Raw genomic sequence first — 16,461 nt, forward strand, 5'->3', positions numbered from 1 at the left:
TATATCGCGTATTTCGTTACGTCTGATAAAATTTTTCTGATTAACTCTTGACACTTGTTACGCGACTGTGTGCGTGCGCTCACGTGATGTATTATGCCGACATGTGTACATGTGCGTTTTTCAATAAATCGTCAGTTGGAAGTCATCGCTTGTCTTTGTTCCCTTCCTTGTCCTTTGTCCGCTACTGCGCTATTTGTTGAACATTATGCTTCATTGTTTTGACCCGCCGCGATGGTCTAGCGGTTATGGCGATCGACAGCTGGCCCGCAGGTCCCGGGATCTAATTTTGGATGGAGGCGAGAATGCTTGAGGCCCGTGTGCTTAGATTTGGGTGCACGTTAAATAACCCCAGGTGGTCGAAATTTCCGGAGTCCTCCACTACGGCGTCGCTCATAATCATGTCGTAGGTTTGGGGCGTTGAACCCCAACAATTGTTAAATGCGAAGCATTTTTTAGCGAACCTTTGGCACATAGAATCTATCTATCTATCTATCTATCTATCTATCTATCTATCTATCTATCTATCTATCTATCTATCTATCTATCTATCTATCTATCTATCTATCTATCTATCTATCTATCTATCTATCTATCTATCTATCTATCTATCTATCTATCTATCTATCTATCTATCTTTGGGCCTACGTCTGGGAGCTCTCACGATCACCTCCTTAACTTGGTGTAGACCAAAGTTGACATGGGAGGGTAAGAGGATTTGACGAATATGTCTTTCGGGCCATGACATGAATAACGTGAAAATCCTGTTGCCGGTACGTCGTCAAACACTTTCCTCCAGACACGTGTGGCACACACCCGTTTACCACGGGCCGCGGTGTACGGGTATGCGCCATAGGTGATTGAAAGTTTATATCCACCCAAGAACGGCGAGAACAGACATTGGTAATTTAATGCGTGAACGTTAAGAAAAACCGACATCGGCAGCGTTGACCCGAGGAACGCAAAGAATAAAAATTAGGATCCCAGCAGAAATCGAACCTAAGCATTCTGCGTGGCAGTCAGCTATACTACCACAGAGCCACGCCAGGTCTGGAAACCAGTTTGGAAGAACAGCCTATGCAGGCGTAATGTCAGTGCAACATCAATTGTGGTTGTGGTGATGGCCATCTAATTTTACGAGGAATATATTAATGAAATTCACGTATGATATTGAGATGATTGCACCATAGGGTGCACTTAGTTTTCGATAATACTGCTGTATGTACTCTAACGTGAGTGCTGACGTTATGTCACACCATAAGTTACCCTTTAAACGCCAGTGTTGTCAACATTCCTGGTAAGCCGACGATGTGCACACAGCTGCTACACTTACAAAAACACGTCGATCCACCTCGTAACGCTTGACTCAAAGCGATAAAATACAGCATAGAAGTACTCGCTGACTGCTTCGCATGAAACCGATTCCCACAACGCGTGGGATCTGCCGAATTTTTATTTTGTCCTTCATTGTTGTCTTCTTCTTTAGCGTGGAGCACCTTATGCGTCGCTGTTTTGCGGAAACGTAATTTCAGAGTGTACTTGCCACTGCTTACTTGTCTAGTGCAGTCTAAAAAAATAGTGAGTAAAAAGAATGTCTTTTTGTCCCAAAACAATAATCATCTGGCTTGACTGCGTTTGCTTTCTTGAAAACTCGGCACTCGCCTCTTTCCTATGAAGAATGCCATGACATGGTGATAACGCGCATGCCATTCATGACCTGGAAGTACAAGGCGCGCGCTGATAATGCAAGGAAGGCACGCGAGATAGATGACGATTATTGTTGTGGGACAAAAAAAAACACCTTTTTTTACGCGCTCTTCTTTTACACTCAAAGAAAAAATCTAGTATTTGGGGAGTATTTCTGCCACAAAACTATATCGTCATCCAACTGGCGTACACTCACAGAATAGATCGAATAAAAAGGGCTTTTTTCTTGTCCCACAACGATAATCGTCATTAATTTTGCCTTCCTTTCCTTGCACTACCACCACGCGCCCGGCACTTTTTGGTCACGAACGGCATGTGCGCTATCAGCGTGACATCGCATTCTTGATAGGAAAGTGGCCAGCGCCAAGTTTTCAAGAAAGGAAACGCAAACAAGCCGGATGACGATTATTGTTGTGTGGCAGAAATACTCCCCAAATACTCGATTTTTTTCTTATAGTGTGGAGTTTAAGCCGAAAGCTGCCGCATACCTCCACCGTCGTATAGTGATCCTGGCTACTTTAACGCCACGGACCGCATATTTCGCTGATGCTCGTTTTTAGACGCGAAGCATCTTATGGCGGAGTTCAATCCGGTGGTGGTGGTGGTGTGCGGCGTGACCACCCTTACTGCGCATGCGCAAACCCTCTCCACACACCTCCTCTTCACTATCCCTCTCCACTCCCCCTCTGAAACGAGGGCTCGACATGCCGAAACTCTGCTTCGCATCGCCTCATGGTCCCCTTTAGCGGGAGATGGTGTGATTTTTTTTACATGAGTGATCAACATAGCCCATTCTGAACGTGAGGAAAGTGCTCACGAGTAAAATGAACGAGTGAGATTGGGCTAGTTGGCAATCCATCTTCGAGAAGGAGCGCAGCAACGAACAACGTACAAAAAAGGGAACACGGACAAATGCTTCGTACGTTGCCCGCGCTGCTGCGCTGTTTCTTGAGATGAATGGAAATCGCATGCGGTCGCTTCCATCAGCCACCGCGTTTGTTTCATGTCCCGCAGTGCGGAAGCGGCCGTTGCCGAGTGACAATTTGAGTATATGAGGAGGACGGAATAACTTTATTAAAGCTATAAAGAGGTCGTGGCTTCAAAGGGAGTTTGCTAAGAGTCCCAAGGATGGTGTGAAATAACGATAGACGAGGAACGGAGTAGTAGCTTGGGAAGCGATTATAAACGCATAACTTTGCAAATGGTGTATGTTACTGGAAAAGGGGGCGTGTAGTCAAGGTTGAGCAGCTCATTTGTGAATGATGAGCAAATAACAAATTTAGCCGAAAGAGTCGAAGAAGTGGGGACAATACAGGGCAAGGAATGGTTGTACAGTTAGGCTCGACAGGCAATCACGACAGAAATAGACAAAAAGGCAGTACACGTGCGGTAAAGGAAAGAGAATTCTAAGAAGATGGTAGAACAAGTAAATTTGGACATGTGATCGAGAAAAGAAGCAAGACATCATGGGAGCATAGACAGGCGAAGACGATGCAGCGGCGTCAAGACGAAGTGGACAGAAAATGGGAAATATATCCAGGAAAAAAAATCGATGGTTTAGATGCAATATCCAAACGAAGGAAATATTGAAAATATCCAAACGTAAAAGTGATCGTTGGGAGTCAGCAATTGACAAGAAGGCCGCGCCTAGGATATTTTGGAAGCACGATCACTCATTAGGAAGGAAGTTTGTCCAAATACAGGATGTTGTAGATGAAAGAGCCGTAAAGGTGTTTATTTGACGGCGCTCGGCGACAGTGCGCTATGGAAACGGTCAAGGCAGAGCACGGACTCTCGGCACTAGCGGCGTTCTTCTCGAAAGCAGAGGGCGACCCATTACACAGTTCCAAGGCTACGCTACAGAGCGAACAGATTGGATGGGCACGGGATGCCAAGTTACATCCCAAAAGTAACCACCAAACCTTAACAAGAACGAAGAGGAGATTTCTCCGAGTAGTGAAGATATAAAAGAGACCCCATCGGAAGGGGAGCTACATCTCGAGAATTTAAACTGGAAGGGGGCGGTGAAGCGAGACAAATAAAATTTTTTTAATACGAAAGTGTTTTATGCAGGGGTCCACCAAGACTTCAGTGACGTATTTCCGTCACGGGAATGACGTCAAAAAATTTACACGATCAGATGTTAAAGAAAAAAGTGCCGTCGACGGGCATCGAACCCACGACCGCTCGGTCCGCGACAACAGATGCCGGGCAGGCTATCCACTGCACCACGGTCACAGACTCCAGAGGCTTTACAAACGCGCCTTTTTATCTACCAGTCTCCCGGTCGGCGGGGTGGTGTTGCCCTCTGGGAGCGGTAAAGTAATTCCTTATTACTGTAGCTTCCGCGATTACCACATGCAACGCGTTACACGTCCGTCGCATTCGGCGCGTTTTCAATAGAAGTTCAATTTTGCCAATGCCTTAACACAGCGCCAGGTGGCGACCTTAGCCCAAGCGTCATAAAAGCGTCGGCCTCTCATCACGCTAATAAAAAAATCACAGCATATCCACGGAGTGAATGATGATGAGTGGGCGAAGCTGCGGAGGTTCATCGGTAAACCGTGAATCTTCCGTGAATTCTGCCCAGTACACAAGGCTGGAGTGGAAGCTCTCGCATCGCCTTTCCAGCGAAAGTGAAGCCAGCTTTTGCCCACTAAAGAGCTCGGAAACATGCTCTTTTATGGTGGTGTTACTTAGAGATCAAATGGTTTTGATCTGTCAGTGTAAATACTACGTTAAATATAAAATAAAAGATCATTGTTTCCGACAAAAGTAACCCGCCGAAAGGAGTATTGGTGACTGATATCCAATAAAACTTGCCATGACATTTAGGCTTATTTACGAAAACTAGTAACACAAAGACACACTTGGAGCAGTATCTGACCCGTAAAAGTTGCCATATTAAACTCGTCTGGCGGGCGAGGAAAACGCCCGCTTTCCTTCGCCAAACGCCGATGATTTATCGTGCCCCTACTAAGATGGCGGGCGCAGCCGCCATCTTTTGGTGGGCACGGCTTCACTCTTGCGCAATAATCGCCACTCCAGCAAACTTTTTTTAATCTCCTTGCCAGTACATCATCACCGACGTGAGATCGGGCGCGTTTATACTAAAGGTTCGATGAGAGTTATGACGACTTGCAGCTCACTTTAATTTTGCATGTACGCTGTGAATTTTCATTGTTTAGAAAACCATTGCTTTAGAAAACATCTGGCGTCTTTCGTTAAGCAGCTGGCGTCTTTTCGTTTTGCTTTAGAAACATCTGGCGTTCTTTCGTTTTTCTTTTAGAAAACATCTGGCGTCTTTCGTTGGTTTATTTCATCAATCAACGGCGTTTTGAACAAAATTGTTATTGTTTAATCACGCACAGGAGAAATCTCACCAGGCACTACCTTGGAGGTAAACAATGGCTGCTAATGGGAATGAGAGACAGAAGAAGTCGGCTTTTAGCTAACACTTACACTTCTACTTCTACTAACGTTTCCTACTGGAACATGCCAATGGCTGCTAATGGGGAATGAGAGACAGAAGAATTCGGCTTTTAGTTAACGCGCACGCTGCGAATTTTTTATTGTTCAACAACGCACAGGAAAAATCTCCCACCGGCACCACCTTGGAGGTCAAGATCTGGTACTAGCGTTACGACTGGTTACGCACTACAACTACGAGGGACGAACGGGTGCTTCGCCCCTAAAACCAAAAATAGCTCTGCGACGCGCGCCTGCCTCACCTGGCTGTAACGCCATAGTGACGCCGCGATCCCCGCGCTCACGCGCTCACCCAGAGAAAAATCGCGGCCGAGCTACCGGGGCGGCACGACGCGCTTTGCGTTTCCATCTAGTCCAACCATGGTGTTCAATCACATTTTAACATGCTGCGGGATGGCGACCTAGTTCTGCGTCCAATATGCGACGCTCCTCTGGCTATCACACCTCGTTCTCTGAGTACGCTTTCACCGTTAACTTCTACAGCTACGACAAGGGTTTGTTTAATCAAATGGCATGGACGTTAGTCGTCGGGATGGAGATGTACCACCAATCATCAAAGTGGGGACATCCACGTTAAACGGTGCTATAGCTGCCAGACATCAATATACATTGTGCAAACTCTCTTATATCAATGTACAGTAAACATTGAGTTACTTCTGCAAGGGCACGCTTTACTTTCGTGCTATTCCGATTCCTACAATGGAGGGATCAACCATGTTTTTAAATGCGAAGCATTTCTCAGTGAACCTCTGGCACTTTGAGCGTTTCTATCTACGTATCTATCTATCTATCTATCTATCTAGCCGCCTACGTCTGGGTGCTCTCATAATCGCCTCCTTAACTTGGTGTTGGCCAAAATTTGCATGGGAGGGTAAGAGGATTTGACGAATGTGACTGTCGGGTCATTACATTGATAACGTGAAAATCCTGTCGCGTACGTCGTCAAACCCTTTCCACTGGACAGGTGTGGCACATACCCGTTTACCACAGGCCGCGGTTTACGGGTATCCGCCACAGGTGATTGACAGTTTATATCCACCCAGGAACGGCGAGAACAGACATTGGTAGTTTAAATGCGAGAGCGTTAAGAAAAACCAACATCGGCAGCGTTGACCGGACGAATGGAAAGAATGAAAATTAGGATCCCAGCAGGAATCGAACCCAAGCATTCTGCGTGGCAGTCAGGTATTCTACCACAGAGCCACGCCAGGTCTATAAACTGGTTTGGAAAAACAGCCTACGGAGGCGTAATATCGATGCAACGCGTCAATTGTGGTTGTGGTGCTTGCTATCTAATTTTACAGAAAAGCAATAAACAATACGTGATACTCCTACGATGTGCACTCTACGATACAGGCATCATATCAGATTAAAGTCTGTGGCTCCAGTGCTGGCTCCGCTTTTGTAGCAGTCTAACATACATTAGATTTGTATTCCTATGATTCCACAAGCTATATTGAAGCATTGCTCGACCCCGGACGAATACATGAATGAAAGTTACGCATGATATCCACATCACCGCACCGTAAAGTGCACTTAGTCCGCCAGAACGACGCAGTGTCCTCTTCATTTCTTACGAGGCTGGGCGATGGCCTCATGCTAACCGAGGATGATGCCAGATTGATTGACAGCCGCCTTGTAGACTAGGCTACGTAGGCCACGTACGCCCAGGTATAGTGTACGAATACGACAAGCGCCATCCACTGATGTTGGTCTACGTAGCACTATCCTGGCCTACAAGCCTCGACGGCCTATACCTAACCTACGCGAAGGGTGACTTCGGGTTCCGAGATGTCGCCGGCTCTATCGACAGACAATTTGTCGACAAAATGACCGACGCATCCATGAATTCCAACAGCTGTACTATACCTCATACTTCACAACACGTGGACCCCTCGTCACCGCGATTACGACCGGATCCTATAACAAGTCATGACCAGCTGCTGGTGCTCACTGATCACGGAGATGATGACCTTGTTCAAGAACTGTCAAGAAATTGTTCCACATATGCATACGGGCTCGTGAAACGTGCGTGCGTTATCCATCATAAGGGACAAGTATAAGCACTACATATCAGCTTACCGCTTCTGGTGTTGGTAATACCCACTTTGCCGTTGGCAGTGTTACCGAACCGTAAACAACTGGTTATATAACACATATGCGGCTCTTGAACATATATATGTGCGTATGAAATTTATACAGATCTATAGCGTCATTTTGTAACTTGTCGCTCAGCAAAAAAATTACGCCCCAGTCACCTTCCCGCCGCATGCTTCGCATAACACCGACTCCCACGGTACGTGGGATCTGCCGAATTTTTTTTTATCATACTCTTTACGCCAAGAGGTAAGCGGTCACCTCATTTCAGGTAGCTGAGGGCTTGCGCTGAGAGCCTAGCCCTGTTCGTTAGCTACACAGCTGGTCCTCGGGACTTGGGCTTGTAAGCTGTGCCTCTCACTGGTATTCTATCACTGATTGGATGCGCGTTGCCTGTCGATTATTGCTGCACTCCCAGGTAGAGTGCGTTCGGCAACTTGGAAAATTTGCAGTCCCTTGCATATGTTATGGGATTCATCGCACGCAACAAAGTGGCCTGGAGGTAACTGCCCACTTAAAGTCGGCGCAGTGTGAAGGCTTCTTCTCTGTCTAGCTTGCAATGTGGTGCTGGGCATTTCCACCTATCCCTCGTGTGATGTCTGAGAGCGTCTCTGCAGTTTCGTTGAATCGTTTCCTATGGTTCTGGCGGAAGACGATGTCTTGGGGAAGTCGGCCGGTGTATATCTTCCTCAGGTGGTCGAAATTTCAGGTGCCCTCCACTACGGCGTCCCTCATACTCATGTCGTGGCTCTGGAGCGTAAGAGCCCAGCAATTATTATTAACAAAGGAAAATACGGTATTTCTGTAGCCCTAGTTGGGAAAGTGCGGAAAGCTGGGCTTGTTGGTTACTCATGATCCGAATAACAGCGCGAAAAGCAACGGGACAACAGGAAGAGAACGCACACAGCAGTGTGTGCGTTCCCTTCCTGTTGTCCCGTTGTTTTTCGCGCTGTTATTCGGACCTAGTTGGGAGAATGGCTCAGCGTCATTGATCCTGCCCGACCCCCAGACAAGGATGAAGCTGCCCAACCTCAAAAAAAAAAAAAAAAAGCGCGCGAAGTTTGCTTGCGCTCGCTTCTCGTGACGTCAGGGTCACCTGACTGGGAGCTATCGCGCGTCGCAGCCATTCAGCGTTGCGGATGCGCCGGGTCCGCGAAAGAGAGGGTGAAAACAGCATATCCACGGGGTGAATGATGATGAGTGGGGCGAAGCTACGGAGGGAATCATCTGTAAACCGTGAAACTCTTCCGTGAAATGCGCCCAGTACATAATATAAACATCGTGTGAAACATCGTGTATATATTAAACATCAAACATTTATTGTACTGTTGGTTTACGTGGTCCCTTCATTATCACTTGTGATCGGTGAAATGCAAGGAAGAAGTCCGCTCCCGAGCGAAAGAGCGCCAAGAGCGACCGCATTCCCCGCTCGCCCTGTGCGAATTAAAGGCAAGGCTAGAGGGAAGACAGGACGCGCGTTCCACGACGCGAGGTCGGTAGCATGCCCAACGAAAGCCAACGGAACGCGATCGTGCAAGTGCTCCGGCTTCGCATCGCCTCATGGTTCCATTTAGAGTCCCAAAACCAAACATATTGCTCAAGGTGTGCCTTGCGTTTTTCGTAGAAATAATTTCTTTATCATGTACATTAAGACGAAAAGTTGAAAGCTCACTAGAGTGTATCGCCCGCAAAGTATGTCTTTTAGTGTGATTTAACTCTCGTACGGCAGGGTCCTCGCGCCGTTGCCGGTCCACCTCGCCCGTTGACGATCGGGCGAGGTGGCTAAATACAACTACTACACTTTAAGAAAAACATCTGGCGTTCTTTCGTTCTGCTTTTACAAAACATCTGGCGTCTTTCGTTGGTTTATTGCATCAATCAACGGCGTTTTGAACAAAATTTTTATTGTTTAATCACACACAGGAGAAATCTCACCAGGCACTACCTTGGAGGTAAACAATGGCTGCTAATGGGAATGAGAGACAGAAGAAGTCGGCTTTTAGCTAACACTTACACTTCTACTTCTACTAACGTTTCCTACTGGAACATGCCAATGGCTGCTAATGGGGAATGAGAGACAGAAGAATTCGGCTTTTAGTTAACGCGCACGCTGCGAACTTTTTATTGTTCAACAACGCACAGGAGAAATCTCCCACCGGCACCACCTTGGAGGTCAAAGCGTAAGACTTGTTACTCACTACTACGACCACGACGAGGGACGAACGGGTGCCGCCTTAAGGAGCTTCGCCCCTAAAAAAACGATGTCTGCCACGGTTTCCCATGGCTAGAAGTAACGAAATACGACGGAGAGGAACGCGAGCACAGACAAAGCGAGGATGGTGCCAAGGCAGAGACAGATCAACTCTGAGCTTTTTTCCGGTGTCGGCGTTGGCTCTGGCTCAGTGATTGGCGGCGGAAATGTAGTAGGCTCCACGGACATTTCAGGTAACTCAACGGCAGTCGGTTCGATCACTTCATTGTTGGTGGGAGGCACGACGACCGGTTTCCTGACACTCGAAAGTTTTGGACCTGGAAGCCCACCGACGTTGCTTGCGGTCTTTTTCTTTTCGTCGGCGACGCTTAATACTGACAGCTGGGCTGACATGGCGACAGAGTGCTCCACACGCAGCCAATGTGGATGATCTCTGAAACAGCAACGAGGCGATGCAACTTGTGCATTGGGGTGTATGGTTTTATGGCTTTTTTTTTTTGCGACATAGACTTGCCTTTAAGGCATAATATTTGTTTTGTATATTTGTGTTAAATGTGCGCCGTTAGGCCGGTGTTGTGTATGAAGTGAAGAAGTGTCTTGTGGAATGTGTTGTCATGTATCCATCGGTCATAACTGTTTGTGTCACTGTAGCGAAGACCAGCTTGCAGGAGATGACGGGAGCGTTCCGACTGTAATCCTTGGCATGTCCATATAAGGTGGTATGCATCTGCTTGTATCACCGGAACAGAACAGTACGGGCATGTAGAACCAACAGGTAAATGCGACCAGTTCCATGTTGAAATAACAGCCGGTGTAAGGGCCACCCCTGCCCGAAGCCTCCTAAGCACAAGTATACGCCCCTCCCGACAAACGCCTAACAGGAGAGGAGGCAATAAATTGGAGAAAAATTCAAACTGGGGTTTATCCCCACTTAAAGAGATTACACGCCATGTTCCCTACGTGCTATCGAAGTTCCTGCCCCTGGTGCGGAGGAAGCCCTACACTCTACCACATTACCTGGGGCTGCTCTAAACACCCCCCACACCTGACACACACAGGCACGATACCAACACACACGTTGGAGCAGTGGGAGGCGCGACTGTCCAGCTCAGACCTGGCCGATCAGCAAGCGCTGATCGACCAGGTTGAACGGGCGGCCAAGGCCAGTGGGGCCCTCGACTAGGGTTCCCCCCAAAAGAATTTTTTTATTGTAAATAAAGTTTATCTCTCTCTCTCTCTCCTAAGCACAACTTCCTCCGCCCTAGTAAGGTGAAGGGGGAGAGAGCAGACACACGGTGGGATAAGAGCGCGTGTATCCTGCCGGAGAACATTTTTACGGGCACGGAGTGTATTTAGGGGTTGAGGTGGAAGGGGAATAGATGGGAGGTCTGTATTAGGAGGGCAGTGTGCCTGTTGGTCAGCAGCAATATTGTGAGGGTTCGCAGCATGGCCTTGAATCCAGTGTACCCTGATGCAAGTGGCTGTATTGCGGTTCATCTTATGTATCGCCTCGCAGATTTCCATCACCTTGTGAACTTTCTTGAGTTCCTGGATAGCCGCTAAAGAATCGGTGAATACGTCAAGTTGCTGAATTGTAGACAGCTTAGAGGTGACATCCCGCACTGCGTCATGAATGGCTTGAAGTTCCATTACAAGAGGACTGGCTTGCGTAATGCTGGTGACCACTGATGAAATTATGCGTGGTGCTTAGGAATGATGTCCTTCCGCCGTCTTGTAGGATGGCAGCATCTGTATAGACTTTGCAGATGTTAGCGCATGGTGCATCGATGATAGAGCGTTCGTCAATAATGCCTGATGTATCGCTACGCCGTAACTTGGTTGTTTTATTAGATGTGATGGTGGTGAATTCCCAGGGAGGCATTGTATCGGACTGATTGTCAATACGAGACCCGCGTTGAAAGTGAGCATGCAATGCAGCAACAACTGGAACAAGTTGCTTTTTTATTTCACGCGCTTTTTCCCTTTGCGAAATTAGCTCTGCAATGGTGTTAAGCTGGGCGTGCTCCTGTAAAGTTGGTATTGGGGTGATGCGGGCTAACGCTGTTATTGTGCGAATGGCATCACGGTTAATGGTCTCCAACTGTGCCAGCTGTGCCAAAGTTAAACGTTGAAATTGCGCCTGGTATACAATTCTTGGATGTAGAACTGTGCGTACGAGCCGTCGAGCTACATCAGTACGAGCTCCAGCTGCTTTTGATGCAATTCGGCGAATCAGATGAAGCGCTTTTGTGGAACTCTGCTTGACTTTGCGGAGCCAGTGCGCACCATTGACGGACCGGTGAATGTCAAGACCCAGTATGCGGACTTCCGAAGCCTCAGGAATTGTCACTGTACCAAGTGTAAATGTAAAGGGGCACTGCGTGATCTTTCTGCGTCCTGCCTTGTTAGCCACCACAACATAGCTTGATTTCTGAGCGGAAATGTCCAACCCTGCGTTCCGAGTGTAGTTATCAAGTACATCAAGGGCTTGCTGAAGCTGTTGAGCTTGTCTTGAGACGTCTTTATGCACAGACCACAAAGTCACATCATCAGCATATATTAGAAACTTCACGTCTGGAATCCGGTGTAGTTGCCAAGCTAGAGGTATTAGCGCAACGTTGAACAGAAGAGGAGCCAAAACGGAACCTTGTGGGACACCTCTGTTGGACGTGAAGCAACCTTCTGGCTTTCCATCTACTCTTATAGCAAATGTGCGGTTGTGAAGAAAAGAGTAAATAAATCTTACGACCCGCGGCGGAAGTCCCAGCTCGATGAGGTTGGAAATAATGACTTCATGGTCTATATTGTCATAAGCTTTCGTTATGTCGTTTGCTACAACCGTGCGTACTGCGTGGCTGTGTGGTGAAACCTGTAAAATGTCGTCCGACAAGATAGAAAGTCCATCTTCAGTTCCCAAATGAGAACGGAATCCAATTTGAGCCGGATGGTATTTATTCTCTCGTTCAAGCCACCAGGAAAGACGTGTGGCCAGCATCTTTTCAGCGAGCTTGCAGACGGTCGCAGTCAGTGAAATTGGGCGTAAAGCTTGTAGGTTATTTGGAGACATTCCTGGTTTTGGAATCGGGACAACAACTGAGTGTTTCCAATCAGATGGGACGTCCCCAGTCTCCCATACTTTATTAAGAGCCTGTATAAGTGCGCCAAGAGCTTCACCTTCCATGTTCTTGAAAACTTCGTAAGGAATACCGTCGGGACCAGGTGTTGTTCCTTTGTGCGAAGTTTCAATCGCCGCTATTAGTTCAGCCATGCTGAAAGGACTGGATATACCTGATGTGGCACTATGATCAGACTCGTCGATTTCGGAGCAGTTTATAGATGATGCGCTGTCATACTTCGGGAAGAATGCTCTTGCAGCCTGTTCTGCAAATTCTTCTGGCGTACTTTGCATCGCTAACCGCACGCTTGCTGCAGGGTCAGGTTGCTTGGAACCACGTTCCATCGACCGGAACGTACAGGATTGCCTGCATCATGGCTAACTCTCTGCAGCAGCTGACACAGGATGGAATTCTACAGTGGAATTGTCGAGGCTTAAGCTCCAAGTTAGGAGAAATTCAAACCAGGCTTCAATACAACAAGCTACATGTATGGGCACTGCTTATTCAAGAGCATAATAGGCTCTGCTCCCTACATAATTTTAATGGGTATCATTGCCCGTCTATTAGAGATAGACGTGCAACGACAATGACTTCAGCTCCGGGAAAAGCCGCAGTATATGTGTCATCGTATATTCCTCATACAGTGATTAATATGGAACCATGGTGTAGCGACAATCAAGAAGTTGTCGGTGTCCTGACACGACCATTGAAGACTCCTGCCATTCTAGTGTCTAGTGTCATTCTAGTGGCTTAAACGGACAACCGCGGTGCAGAAAGAGCAGTGTCCGAAACCATCCTTCGGACCAACTCGTACTTTGTGTACTATTTGGCCCTCAATAATCAACTGATTTCACGCTAATTTGGGTCACTAAGTGCCCGTCACTGGGTGTGGGCCTATCACCGGGATAGTTGTCGTGCGAGCGAAAACACGCCACCAATTACATACCCTTCGAAAGAGTAAGTGCTAATCGCAGTAACATGTACAACATTCATCGAAGAATGGACGCGCTGTTATCTGTTTCATATTGGAATTAGACATTTGTTTTCTCTTCTTTTTACTATTTTCTTTGTTTTAGAAGCGGGAAGACTTATTTAAATAAATTTGTGCTCAGTGGCGCAAAAGTAACTATGCGGCGCCAGCCTAGAGGTGATAAAATTACGCTAGTAAATGTGGCATACGCTGCAGTATTTAGAGCTTAATTGAAAGAAAACAGTGCCATCGAAAAAGTTCATATCCAAAGCCAGCCAGGAATGGGAAGGGTTGCTAGCACTGATTCGATACTTTTCCTTTCTGAAGCTTTCGTTTTAAATTCAGCAGCGCTGAGCAAAGATATGTGATAGGGATCTGACTTCGAGATAGAAGCTGTGCGTAACTTTCAGCAATCTATGCATGCCTATAAAAGCTTATTTTTGCCGAAGGAGCTTCTGTTATAGACAACTCAGCTTGAATGTAACTTGGTTTCACTTCTGGTACAATGATTAGAAATCTGTTTCATGCAGAATCCATGGGCTGAGGAGAGAGAGAGAGGGAGAATATGGGCTGAGGGAAAATAAAATAGAGAAGCACAGTAAAAAAATAACCACTGGGGAGCCAGCGGCAAACATGCGAGAAACGCTTTAGCGTCTTGCCGTTAATTACCTATCAGGGGAAAAGGCTATTCATCGGTAATTAACAGAGTAACCTTCATATTCATCTATTGCCACCATAGGTAGCTGTGCGCAAGCTCCCATAGGCTTCACACAAGCTACCGCATTTTCGTCCATGTGTCCCTCCCAGTTTGAATGCATTAAAGCAGGGAGACGACTTCAAGCGGATTAGTTGGATTCTTCGGACTAACGAACTTGTGAAGCATAAAAAAAGTAAATGTGACCCGGACGTGATTCGAACACGCAACCTTCTGATCTGGAGTCAGACGCGCTACCGTTGCGCCACCGAGTCCACTTGGACGTGGTTATTAGAAGAAACGCAGTAGTATTGCTCGCTCCGCCCTCGCCTCGCAAAAAAGCACTGGGCAAGTGCAAAATCGCCTTAGATAGATAGATGGATAGATTGATAGACAAATGGAAAAATAGATAGAATTAAAAAGTAAATGTGACCCGGACGTGATTCGAACACGCAACCTTCTGATCTGGAGTCAGACGCGCTACCGTTGCGCCACCGAGTCCACATGGAAGTGGCCTTTAGAAGAAACGCTCTAGTATTGCTCGCTCCGCCCTCGCCTCTCAAAAAAAGCACTGAGCAAGTGCCAAGTCGCTTTAGATAGGTAGATGGATAGATTGATAGACTGATGGAAAGATAGATAGAATTAAAAAATAAATGTGACCCGGACGTGATTCCAACACGCAACCTTCTGATCTGGTGTCAGACGCGCTACCGTTGCGCCACCGAGTCTTTTTTTTATTGCTTTTTACAACCACAACCAAAATGATCACATACAGAATATATACATTTTATAAAAACACTGGCTTAGCTTAGCCAGCGCGTATGCTTTAAAAAGGCTTCACAGAAGCCAATTGATCAAGTACAGGTAGCCACTCTGGAGGTTCAGGCTGTGCATTGAACAAGTCTCGTGTGTACAACATACTCTCAACAAAATAGTCCCTTGCTGAGTGAGCCTCTATATGAGCATGTCGGATATCCATTCGTGTCTTCCATACGCTATGCATGCAAAGCAACATTAGCATGTCACTCGGCACTTCCCCTGTACCTGCACATGGGAGAAAGCGAATTCCGAATGCGCTAATAGGTAATTCTTTTTTTAGTGTCCGTTGCAGCACATCCCACAAGAATACAGCATCGTGGCAATCGAGGAAAATATGCTCTATCGTTTCTGGTTTCCCGCATATTAAACAGTTCACAGACCAGGGTACAAAGAGCCCTTTACTTTGTAACCATGGCAACACAGGGAGAGTGCCGGTATGCACCTGAAAGAAGAAGGTTTTGACTGAGGGTCTAACCGGCATTCTTTTAACACGCTTTAACACATCGCGCTCAGGACCCAGCCTGTATGGAGCTCGATATAATGGTACTGGCAAAAACACATCCCGAAGATCACGATACAGTTTCTTTTTGGTGACGTCAGACAAGTATTCATAAGAAAATCTTTCCTTGAGCAGGCGTGTAGACGAAACAACTTCACGCAAATAAGGACTCAGCGGTCCAGCTTCAAAAGAAAAGGACGACACAACAAAATCGGGTAGGGGATTCTGCAATCGCGCTTGTATCACAGTTCTCAAAAAAATATCAGTTTGATCCCGAACAAAAACGAATCTCCTCACCAGCTGTTTAAGGAACAGATGCAATAGCCCTAGGCCATCATTTTTCACCTTATGAAATAAACTGCACCGGCTCGTGCGCTCCCACTGCGATCCCCATATATAGGTCGCGAATACTCGGTGCATTTTCTGAACCGAAGTTCGGGTCATGGTTAACACTTGCAGAACATAAAGAACTTCGGCAATCAAAAATACATTGCAAACAGACGCTCTTGCAAACATCGAGAAATTGCGACCACCCCACTTGTAGGTACAATTTTTGATGCGTTTGTTTTCCTCGGACCAGTACTCAGTAGCATTCCGGTAATGGTCTAAAGGAACGCCGAGGTACTTTCCCGGCGTGATTTTCCAATTCATATTACAATAAACCTCAGGTGTGCTCTGCCAATTGCCATGCCAAAAGCCAAGGCACTTTGGCCAACTGATTGCACTACCGGTCGTTGCGCAGAAATCTGTAGCTATTCTTACAACTTCTTGCACACTTTCTTTGTCAGTGCTGAACACGGCAATATCGTCAGCATAGGCTAATATTCTGGTTTCACTACTCAAAAAGGAATACCCTCTTAC

The 16,461-nt window shown here is 46.8% G+C and overlaps 3 non-coding genes across 3 annotated transcripts; all 3 read right to left on the reverse strand.

The window, feature by feature from the left end:
• Positions 1–14,485: 14,485 nt before the first annotated feature.
• Positions 14,486–14,557, reverse strand: Trnaw-cca (transfer RNA tryptophan (anticodon CCA)). Its single transcript has one exon. It is a non-coding gene; the product is annotated as a tRNA-Trp (tRNA).
• A 154-nt stretch (positions 14,558–14,711) lies between these two features.
• Positions 14,712–14,783, reverse strand: Trnaw-cca (transfer RNA tryptophan (anticodon CCA)). Its single transcript has one exon. It is a non-coding gene; the product is annotated as a tRNA-Trp (tRNA).
• Positions 14,784–14,938: 155 nt separating this feature from the next.
• Positions 14,939–15,010, reverse strand: Trnaw-cca (transfer RNA tryptophan (anticodon CCA)). Its single transcript has one exon. It is a non-coding gene; the product is annotated as a tRNA-Trp (tRNA).
• Positions 15,011–16,461: the final 1,451 nt, after the last annotated feature.

Source organism: Rhipicephalus sanguineus, unplaced genomic scaffold (assembly GCF_013339695.2).
Source record: "Rhipicephalus sanguineus isolate Rsan-2018 unplaced genomic scaffold, BIME_Rsan_1.4 Seq3376, whole genome shotgun sequence".
In the NCBI taxonomy this organism is placed as follows: Eukaryota; Metazoa; Arthropoda; class Arachnida; order Ixodida; family Ixodidae; genus Rhipicephalus; species Rhipicephalus sanguineus.